The following is an 11,007-nucleotide window of genomic DNA, read 5'->3' as shown; positions in this document are numbered from 1 at the left end:
AACCAACAGAGATCAAAAGAGACAAAGAAGGCCATTATGTAATGGTAAAAGGATCGATTCAATAAAAAGAGCTAACTATCCTAAATATATATGCACCCAATACAGGAGCACCCAGATTCATAAAGCAAGTCCTTAGAGACTTACAAAGAGACTTAGACTCTCACACAATGATAATGGGAGACTTTAACACCCCACTGTCAACATTAGACAGATCAACGAAACAGAAAGTTAACAAGGATATCCAGGAAATGAACTCAACTCCGCACCAATCGGACCTAATGTACATCTACAGAACTCTCCACCCCAAATCAACAGAATATACATTCTTCTCAGCACTACATCACACTTATTCCAAAACTGACCACACAGTTGGAATTAAAGCACTCCTCAGCAAATGTAAAAGAACAGAAATTATAACAAACTGTCTCTCAGACCACAGTGCCATCAAACTAGAACTCAGGACTAAGAAACTCAATCAAAACCACTCAACTACATGGAAACTGAACAAGCTGCTCCAGAATGACTACTGGGTACATAATGAAATGAAGGCGGAAATAAAGATGTTGTTTGAAACCAATGAGAACAAAGATACAACATACCAGAATCTCTGGGACACATTTAAAGCAGTGTGTAGAGGGAAATTTATAGCACCAAATGCCCACAAGAGAAAGCAGGAAAGATCTAAAACTGACACCCTAACATCACAATTAAAAGAACTAGAGAAGCAAGAGCAAACACATTCAAAAGCTAGCAGAAGGCAAGAAATAACTAAGATCAGAGCAGAACTGAAGGAGACAGAGACACAAAAAACCCTCCAAAAAATCAATGAATCCAGGAGCTGTTTTTTTGAAAAGATCAACAAAATTGATAGACCACTAGAAGACTAATAAAGAAGAAAAGAGAGAAGAATCAGATAGATGCAATAAAAAATGATAAAGGCTGTATCACCACCGACCCTACAGAAATACAAACTACCATCAGAGAATACTATAAACACCTCTACTCAAATAAACTAGAAAATCTAGAAGAAACTGATAAATTCCTGGACACATACACTCTCCCAAAACTAAACCAGGAAGAAGTTGAATCCCTGAATAGACCAATAACAGGCTCTGAAATTGAGACAATAATTAATGCGTATCAACCAAAAATAGTCCAGGACCAGATGGATTCACAGCCGAATTCTACCAGACGTGCAAGGAGGAGCTGGTACCGTTCCTTCTGAAACTATTCCAATCAATAGAAAAAGAGGAAATCCTCCCTAACTCATTTTATGAGGCCAACATCATCCTGATACCAAAGCCGGCAGAGACACAACAAAAAAAGAGAATTTCAGACCAGTATCCCTGATGAACGTCAGTGCAAAAATCCTCAATAAAATACTGGCAAACTGAATGCAGCAGCACATCAAAAAGCTTATCCACCATGATCAAGTGGGCTTCATTCGTGGGATGCAAGGCTGGTTCAACATATGCAAGGCTGGTTCAACATATGCAAATCAATAAATGTAATCCAGCATATAAACAGAACCAAAGACAAAAACCACATGATTGTCTCAATAGATGCAGAAAAGGCCTTTGACAAAATTCAACAGCCCTTCATGCTAAAAACTCTCAATAAACTAGGTATTGATGGGACGTATCGCAAAATAATAAGAGCTATTTATGACAAACCCACAACCAATATCATACTGAATGGGCAAAAAGTGGAAGCATTCCGTTTGAAAACTGGCACAAAACAGGGATGCCCTCTCTCACCACTCCTATTCAACATAGTATTGGAAGTTCTGGCCAGGGCAATCAGGCAAGAGAAAGAAATAAAGGGTATTCAATTAGTAAAAGAAGAAGTCAAATTGTCCCTGTTTGCAGATGACATGATTGTATATTTAGAAAACCCCATCATCTCCGCCCAAAATCTCCTTAAGCTGATAAGAAACTTCAGCAAAGTCTCAGGATACAAAATCAATGTGTAAAAATCACAAGCATTCTTATATACCAATAATAGACAAACAGAGAGCCAAATCATGAATGAACTCCCATTCACGATTGCTTCAAAGAGAATAAAATACCTAGGAATCCAACTTACAAGGGATGTGAAGGACCTCTTCAAGGAGAACTACAAACTACTGCTCAATGAAATAAAAGAGGACACAAACAAATGGAAGAACATACCATGCTCATGGATAGGAAGAATCAATATTGTGAAAATGTCCATACTGCCCAAGGTAATTTATAGATTCAATGCCATTCCCATTAAGCTACCAATGACTTTCTTCACAGAATTGGAAAAAACTACTTTAAAGTTCGTATGGAACCAAAAAAGAGCCCGCATTGCCAAGACAATCCTAAGCCAAAAGAACAAAGCTGGAGGCATCATGCTGCTTGACTTCAAACTATACTACAAGGCTACAGTAACCAAAACAGCATGGTACTGGTACCAAAACAGAGATATAGACCAATGGAACAGAATAGAGCCCTCAGGAATAATACTACAGATCTACAACCATCTGATCTTTGACAAACCTGACAAAAACATGAAATGGGGAAAGGATTCCCTATTTAATAAAAGTTGCTGGGGAAATTGGCTAGCCATATGTAGAAAGCTGAAACTGGATCCCTTCCTCACACCTTATACAAAAATTAATTCAAGATGGATTAGAGACTTAAATGTTAGACCTAAAACATAGAAACCCTAGAAGAAAACCTAGGCAATACCATTCAGGACATAGGCATGGGCAAGGACTTCATGTCTAAACACCAAAAGCAGTGGCAACAAAAGCCAAAATTGACAAATGGGATCTAATTAAACTAAAGAGCTTCTGCACAGCAAAAGAAACTACCATCAGAGTGAACAGGCAACCTACAGAATGGGAGAAAATTTTTGCAGTCTACTCATCTGACAAAGGGCTAATATCCAGATCCTACAAAGAACTCAAACAAATTTACAAGAAAAAATCAAACAACCCCATCAAAAAGTGAGCAAAGGATATGAACAGACACTTCTTGAAAGAAGACATTTATGCAGCCAACAGACACATGAAAAAATGCTTATCATCACTCACCATCAGAGAAATGCAAATCTAAACCACAATGAGATACCATCTCACACCAGTTAGAATGGCAATCATTAAAAAATCAGGAAACAACAGGTACTGGAGAGGATGTGGAGAAATAGTAACACTTTTACACTGTTGGTGGGACTATAAACTAATTCAACCTTGTGGAAGACAGTGTGGCAATTCTTCAAGGATCTAGAACTAGAAATACCATTTGACCCAGCCATCCCATTACTGGGGATATACCCAAAGGATTATAAATCATGCTGCTATAAAGACACATGCACACGTATGTTTATTGCAGCACTATTCACAATAGCAAAGACTTGGAACCAACCCAAATGTCCATCAGTGATAGACTGGATTAAGAAAATGTGGTACATATATACCATGGAATACTATGCAGCCATAAAAAAGGATGAGTTCATATACTTTGTAGGGACATGGATGAAGCTGGAAACCATCATTCTCAGCAAACTATGGCAAGAACAGAAAACCAAACACTGCAAGTTCTCACTCATAAGTGGGAATTGAACAATGAGAACACTTGGACACAGGGTGGGGAACATCACGCACCGGGGCCTGTTGCGGGGAGGGGGAAGGGATAGCATTAGGAGATATACCTAATGTAAATGATGAGTTAATGGGTGCAGCACACCATTATGGCACATGTATACCTATGTAACAAACCTGCACGTTGTGCACATGTACCCTAGAACATAAAGTATAATAAAAAACAAACAAACAAACAAAAACACCAGAGGGCGCCAGACCCACACTAAACGAATGTTTTTCTTTTTTCTTTTTTCTTTTTTCTTTTTTTTTTTTGGAATCTGAATCTCCCTATTTCGCCCAGGCCGGTCTCCAGCTCTTGGTTTCAAGTAATACTCCTGCTTCAGCCTCTCCAGTAGCTGGGAGGGGCTGACTTTTTTTTTTTTTTTTTTTGAGAAGGAGTCTGTCTCTGTCTCCCAGGCTGGAGTGCAGTGGCGCAATCTCGGCTCACTGCAAGCTCCACCTCCTGGGTTCACAACATTCTCCTGCCTCAGCCTCCCGAGTAGCTGGGGCCACAGGTGCCACCACCATGCCCGGCTAATTTTTTGTGTTTTTATAGTAGAGATGGGGTTTCACCGTGTTAGCCAGGATGGTCTCGATCTCCTGACCCTGTGATCTGCCCACCTCAGCCTCCCAAAGTGCTGGGATTACAGGTGTGAGCCACTGCGCCCGGCCAGGGGCTGACTTTTAAGAGCTAAATGCAGCCTGTTGTTTTAGATGGCCACAGAACGGACCCATGTTAGTCACTGATGGGGCCTGCCGCTGGCTGCTGAATGCTGGCCCCAGGGTATTTCCTGGGAGCTACCACAAGCACCTGGCTGGGGTGGAGTCTGCAGGGGTGGGGGAGCGGGGACGGGGCGGGGGGGGGGGTAGCGGGGGGCGGTGTCCGCACACCTGCAGCTGCTCCTCCTGCATGGCCAAACTCTGATCTGGCCTCCTCTGTGGTGGGAAGACTCTCCATCCCTCCTTCCAGCGTCAAAATAGAACAAGAAGTTATACAGATCCTGAAGCAAAGTCCCATCTCAGCTCTCATGGTCTCATCACGGCAGTTTTTGGCTGCCACTGTCTGTCCTGTACGCCCTCCTGCCCTCTCATTCTCTAGTTGGACGTGCATTCCATGTAGTTCGCCAACCCTGGTTATGATTCCAATGGAGATGGATCTCGGCTCACTGCAAGCTCTGCCTCCCAGGTTCCCGCTATTCTCCTGCCTCAGCCTCCTGAGTAGCCGGGACTACAGGCGCCCACCACCACCCCCAGCTAATTTTTTTTTTTTTTTTTTTTTTTTTTAGTAGAGATGGGGTTTCGCCGCGTTAAAAAGGCTAAATATTTTTGGATTTCCTAGGCATTAACTAAGCTCCTGTTTATCAGAGATGGTATCACACAATAACTAAGATCACAGACTTCGGAGTCAGGCTGACAGGCTTGATTCCTGACTTTGCTGCTTGAAGCTAATTTTGCGTGCCTGGGCAACTTAGCCTGTCTACACCCCAGTGTTCTAATCTGCAAGATGCGTTGATCATATAGTTGTCCCTCAGTATTCGTGGGGAATTGGTTCTAGGACTCCCCCTGGATACCAAAATCCACTGATGCTTAAGTCCCTGATGTAAAATGGTGTATTTGCATATAACCTACACACATCCTCTCATATACATTAAATAACCTCTAGATTACTCATAACAACTCATGCAATATAAAAGCTATGTAAATAGTTGTTGTACTGTATTGTTTAAGGAGTAATGACAAGGAAAAATAGTCTATATATTCAGTACAGATGCAAACCATCCTTTTTTTTCTTTTCTTTTTTTTTTTTTTCCCTGAGATGGAGTCTCACTCAGTTGCCCAGACTGGAGTGCAGTGGCACAATGTTGGCTCATTGCAGCCTCTGCCTCCTGGTTCCAAGTGATTCTCTTGCCTCAGCCTCCCAAATAGCTGGGATTATAGGCGCCTACCAGCACGCCCAGCTAATTTTTGTGTTTTAGTAGAGACAGGGTTTCGCCATGTTGGCCAGGCTGGTCTCAAACTCCTGACCTCAAGTGATCCGCCCATCTGGGCCTCTCAAAGTGCTGGGATTACAGGCGTGAGCCACTGCGCCCTGCCATCCATATTTTTTTCCAAATACTTTCAATCCCCAGTTGGTGTAATCCATGGATTCGGAGGGCCGACTGTATAGTACCCACCTCTTAAGGTTGTTGTGAGAATTAAATGAGTTAATATGTATCAAAGTGCTTTGAAGAGTGTCTGGCAAATAATAAGCACCATGGAAGGCCCTACAGTGAGTGCCTAGCATGATTCTGGGCACGTCACAGGGGCTCTGTAACCTGTACTGTAGTTTCTTTACACTTGTCCTCTTCTCTCACTGAGCATACTGAACTCAGACATGCCCTGTGTAATAGAGTCTGACTATTTTTTTTTCTTTTTCTAGGTAGAGTCTGACTTCATTGCCTAGGCTGGAGTACAGTGGCGTGATCTCAGTTCACTGCAACTCTCAAGTTCAAGCAATGCTTGTGCCTTAGCCTCCCGAGTAGCTGGGATTACACACACGTGCCACCACGTCTGGCTAATTTTTTGGTATTTTTATTAGAGATGGGGTTTCGCTATGTTGTCCAGGCTGGTCTCAAACTCCTGGCCTCCAGTGATCTGCCTGCCTCAGCCTCCCAAAGTGCTAGGATTATAGGCGTGAGCCACCATGGCCAGCTTCACTCCATTTTTTTGATGTCTGCTGCTAACAGCTTTTAAGCATCAACCCTTCCTTTCCCTTTCTGAGATTCATTCTCCTCACCTGTGAATTACCCCACATCTGGGCAAGGTGATAAGAATGCCTGGATGTTCTCTCTTTCGGACCCCTCTTTAAAAACCCCATGCCACTGTTCTCTCCCTGCTCTCTCAAGCCATGTTTGGAGCTGCTTGGGAACCACCTTGGGAGAAATGTCATTATGTGAGTAATAAACCTTTTAATATCTTCTTGGTATGTGTGTGTGTGGCATCAATAGTCTTGACATCTGAACCAAATTTTGGGTGGAGTCTATTCTGTTTTCACAGAGTGGCTACAGTGGCTTCTCTCTGATAATGCAATATGTGAAGAGGTTTATTACTGCTTATGAGGGAGCCAGATGAATTAATGTATAATACAAATGGAATGGCTGCTAGCTTCTGGAGACTCCAGTCTAATCGCAAGGGAAAGATGACACAAATTTGTCCTGTTGCCCTAAGTCTTCCATTTTTGGTGGTAAAATACAGCCTTTTAGAGACAAACAGGGATGCACCCGTCCTTGAGATAGTCTGAGCACTGGGGTTTTAGTGTCTGAAGATTAAAGCAATTTGCTAGACTTGCCCTTGTAGAAGCAGGTTCAATGGGTGGTGGTTAGAGGAGGCAAGTTTCCCCTGAGAAAACGTGACAGCTCTGTCCTCCTTCACCTGACCCCCAGTTTGCCCTCACTTCCCGATGGCACCCAATCCATCCCTGGCTCTTGCTTCCTAAGACCCTCCTCAGGATCTCCCAGCACAAGCCGAATCCTATCATATGTCCCTCACAACTCCAGCTTACCCAGAACCCCATGGCTTTCTTGGTGTACTCTCACCCCCTGCGTCCCCGTACCCCCATGGCCGCGCGGCAGGCCAGCACCAGCCCTGCCTCTCCATGCCGGGGTCTGCCAGGCCGTGGCCTCCGGGGCGTTGATGGCTCACAGAGGCTGATTCCACTGTGACTAGGTGCAGTCATACAGTCTCGGTGACATTGCCCAGGTCCTCACATCCCCAGCCGGCCTCCTCCCCGCCCCTGCCCGGTTGCATCACAAGTCAGAAGGTTGGTAGATCAGTGTGGACTTAGAGTCAGCAGATGTGGCTTTGTGTCCTGACACCCGGTTCCCAAATTAAGCCCAGGTCTGCCTGGGATGCCATCCTCACGCCTCAGCAGGACCAGGCCCCTCCCGTGCCAAGGGTTCGGGGGCACACCAGGGACTCAGGGCCTGGCGCTTTTCTTGGTCTCTGCTACAGATGGGCCCTTTTCTTCTTTTTTTAAATTTATTTTTTATTTTTATGTTAGGTTCAGATGTGCAGGTTTGTTACATGGATCTATTTCACGGTGCTGAAGTTTGGGTTTCTAATGATCTGGTTCCCCAAGGGGTAAACAGTGCTCAGTAGGTAGCTGTTCTATACCTGCTTCCCTTCCTCCCTCCCTCCACCCGCGTTTGGAGTCTCCAGTGTCTGTTGCTGTCATCTTTGTGTTCAAGGGTACCCAGTGTTTAGCTGCTACTTGGAAGTGAGAGCATGCAGTATTTGATTTTCTGTTTTTGCATTAATTTGCTTAAGGTAATGGTTTCAGCTGCATCCATGCTGCTGGGAAGGACATCCTTTTCTACAGCTATGTAAGCCCCTCCTTATGGACAGCCCTTAGCATCCTGGCTGCTGTGTAAGGTGGCTTTCTGCAGATCTCTACTGTAGCCCTTGATGGGCTGATTAGAGTTCTCCTCCCACAGGCAATCTTATTTCTGTCTGTAGGGGTTTGGTCAATGGATACTGCAGCCCCCCTAGGAATACCAGGTGGAATGCTAGACCCAGGCCATGGGGTCTCTGCCCCACGTTGACTTTTTCCTGGAGGGAGCCGGCTCACAGGGACATGGCTGTGACTCACCTGGGCACATCTTTGGCCCCTGCCCCTTCCTCTGCTTCACCTCTGCAATTGGAACCCTACTTCTCAAGGCTGAGTTGGGTGCCTTGCCTCCTGGCATCCTCCACTGTTGCCAACCAAAGATGGTCTCCCTGGACACCCACAGCACTGTATACTTCTCAAGACCTGGGCCAAATCCTGCCCCTGGTTGACAGTTTATTTGCAGACATGCCTGGTCTTCCCTATTGCATCATTTCGTCCTCTCAGACCAGCACAGCATTGATCTACACTGTGCTGTGTTCGCAGCAGGCGCTTCACTTGAAACAGTGAAAGTGGTTGGGGGCGGTGGCTCACACCTGTAGTCCCAGCACTTTGGGAGGCCAAGGTGGGTGGATCACTTGAGCCCAGGAGTTCAAGACCAGCCTGGGCAATATGGCCAAACTCCATTTCTACAAAAATTAGCTGGGCGTGATGGAGTGCACTTGTAGTCCCAGCTACTCAGAAGGCTGAGGCAGGAGAACTGCTTGAACCTGGGAGGCAGAAGTTGCAGCTGAGATTGCACCATTGCACTCACTCTGGCACTCCAGCCTGGGTAACTGAGCGAGACTCTGTCTCAAAAAAAAAAAAAAAAAAAAGAAAGAAAGAAAAAAGAAAAGAAAAAAAGATTGAAAGCAGAGGCGGCGGGGGCAGGTGGAGTGGAAGAAATCCCCTTATGTAAATAGGAAATGTAAAAAAAAAAAATTAGAAAAAAATAAATCCCCCAAACTGCAAATAAACTCTTGCATTGAAATGCTTCACTCCACTGAATCTCAATTTACCTGTACAGCAAGTCTGAGGAGGGCAGCTTCTATTCCTTTCAGGCTTTTACCTTAAATATCCAGTTAACTTTATCTTAGAACCTCTGGACCAAGAAGATAAAATCCCGCAAGCTGGGTTCTGGTATGTCAGAGGGGAGGGTGGAAAAGTAGGAATGGAGCCGGGGAAGAAAGAACTTGCTGAGAGAACTGGTCTGAAGCAGGAAAAAACAGCATCCCTGCACGATAGCAGAATGGCCCTGGAGCAGGCGGGGGTTCAGGAGCTCGGGCTGGCTGGGTGCCTGACTTCACGGAGGGGCTGAGAAGGACCCTAAATGAGGAGGGAATTGTGCTTTTCTTCCTCTGTTCATTGTGTGAGGATAATTTTTTCATACACATATAAAAGTGAACACATATTAAAGATTTTTAAAAAGCTCACCACTTAAATAGGAAACTAGGCAGTTGTTAACATCTGCTGAAAGGAGCAAAGAGGCACGCGTTTATCTGGAATCAGGAATGTTGGTTGATGGTGCAAAGGAAGCAAAACTGGCTTTTCTGGGGAGGAAAGGTCTTCACTCCTCCGGATAGGATTCATTTGCGTTATCTGTAGAAATACTTTGCCTTGCTCTCAGTTATCCATAACCTGCAGCGCTGGAAGATAGAACTCAACACCTGCAGGCTATGCTCTAGAGGCATCTATTTTCCACTGAAGGGCAAACTCTCCCTAAACCACCTTCCAGATTCTACAGTGGAGCCTCTTAGTGGGCAGGAGAGGTCACAGTGCCAGGAAGTCAGTGGGCCTCTAAGCTTAGCTTCCTGAGTGTAAAGCATGGCCAATGCCACAGCTGACGGGGCCGTTGTGAGTGTTAATAAGATCATGCTGTTAGGAATCCAGAACATAATAGATACTTAATAAATATCAGTGATTGCCACTGTCTTTTTAAGAGACATTAGATGCCACTAGTGGAATGATGATAGCAGAATGAACAAATGTGGAGAACTCATGATTTTTGTAGAGTCAGAAGCACCTGTCCAGGCTCTTAAGGAGTGCAGCTCGTGTGCATTGAGACCTATGTCTTGTTCTAGGCTCCTGGTGAGATGACACCTGCCTGAGCATCCCCACTGTCTCTGTCTCGATTGTGACGTGGGCAGTCAGGGTGGTTGTGAGCCTTTCTAGGAGCCTGAGTTGAACATACATGTCTCGAGTCACCTAGAGGCAACCCCCCTTAAGAAACTTCTCCATTGAGTGTGTGTATTTGGTTGAAGGTACACTCACACAGTTACCACAGCCTGGTCTGCCTCCCGTCCTCTACACAGAAGCCAAAATGATCTGGATCACTTTGGAACATGTCAACTGGATCAGGACACCACTTTTATTGTCTTCAATAGCTTATTTGTTTGTTTTTGTAGATATGGGGTCTCCCTATGTTGCCCAGGCTGGCCTCAGACTCCTGGTCTCAAGTGATCCTCCTGCCTCAGCCTCCCAAAGTGCTGAGATTAAAGGTGTGAGCCACTGCACCAGGCCTAATAGCTTGTTTTGAAATTAAATCCAACCTCCTTCATTTGGTCTCTGAGCCCCTCTAGGGTGAGATTCTTGCCTGTCCCTCCAGGTCCCCGTTCCCCAGTCTTCCCTGGCTATGTGTTCCTTCTAGGTCCCTCTGACCTCTCAGAGCTTTTGCTCATGCCGTTCCCTTTTCCTGTCATTCTGTCTGCTTCTTTGCATTCATCTCCTCAAAAAGGACTTTGCTGTGCCGGGCATGGTGGCTCACGCCTGTAATCTCAGCACTTTGGAAGGCCGAGGTGTACGGGTCACCTGAGGTCAGGAGTTCAAGACCAGCCTGGCTAACATGGTGAAACCCTGTCTCTACTAAAAATACAAAAATTAGCCAGGTGCGGTGGTGGGTGCCTGTAGTCCCAGCTACTGGGGAGGCCAAGGCTGGAGAATCACTTGAATCCAGGAGGCAGAGGTTGCAGTGAGCCAAGATTGTGCCACTGCACTC

Source organism: Papio anubis, chromosome 15 (genome assembly GCF_008728515.1).
Source record: "Papio anubis isolate 15944 chromosome 15, Panubis1.0, whole genome shotgun sequence".
Lineage (NCBI taxonomy): Eukaryota > Metazoa > Chordata > Mammalia > Primates > Cercopithecidae > Papio > Papio anubis.
This window is presented reverse-complemented; position numbering follows the sequence as displayed.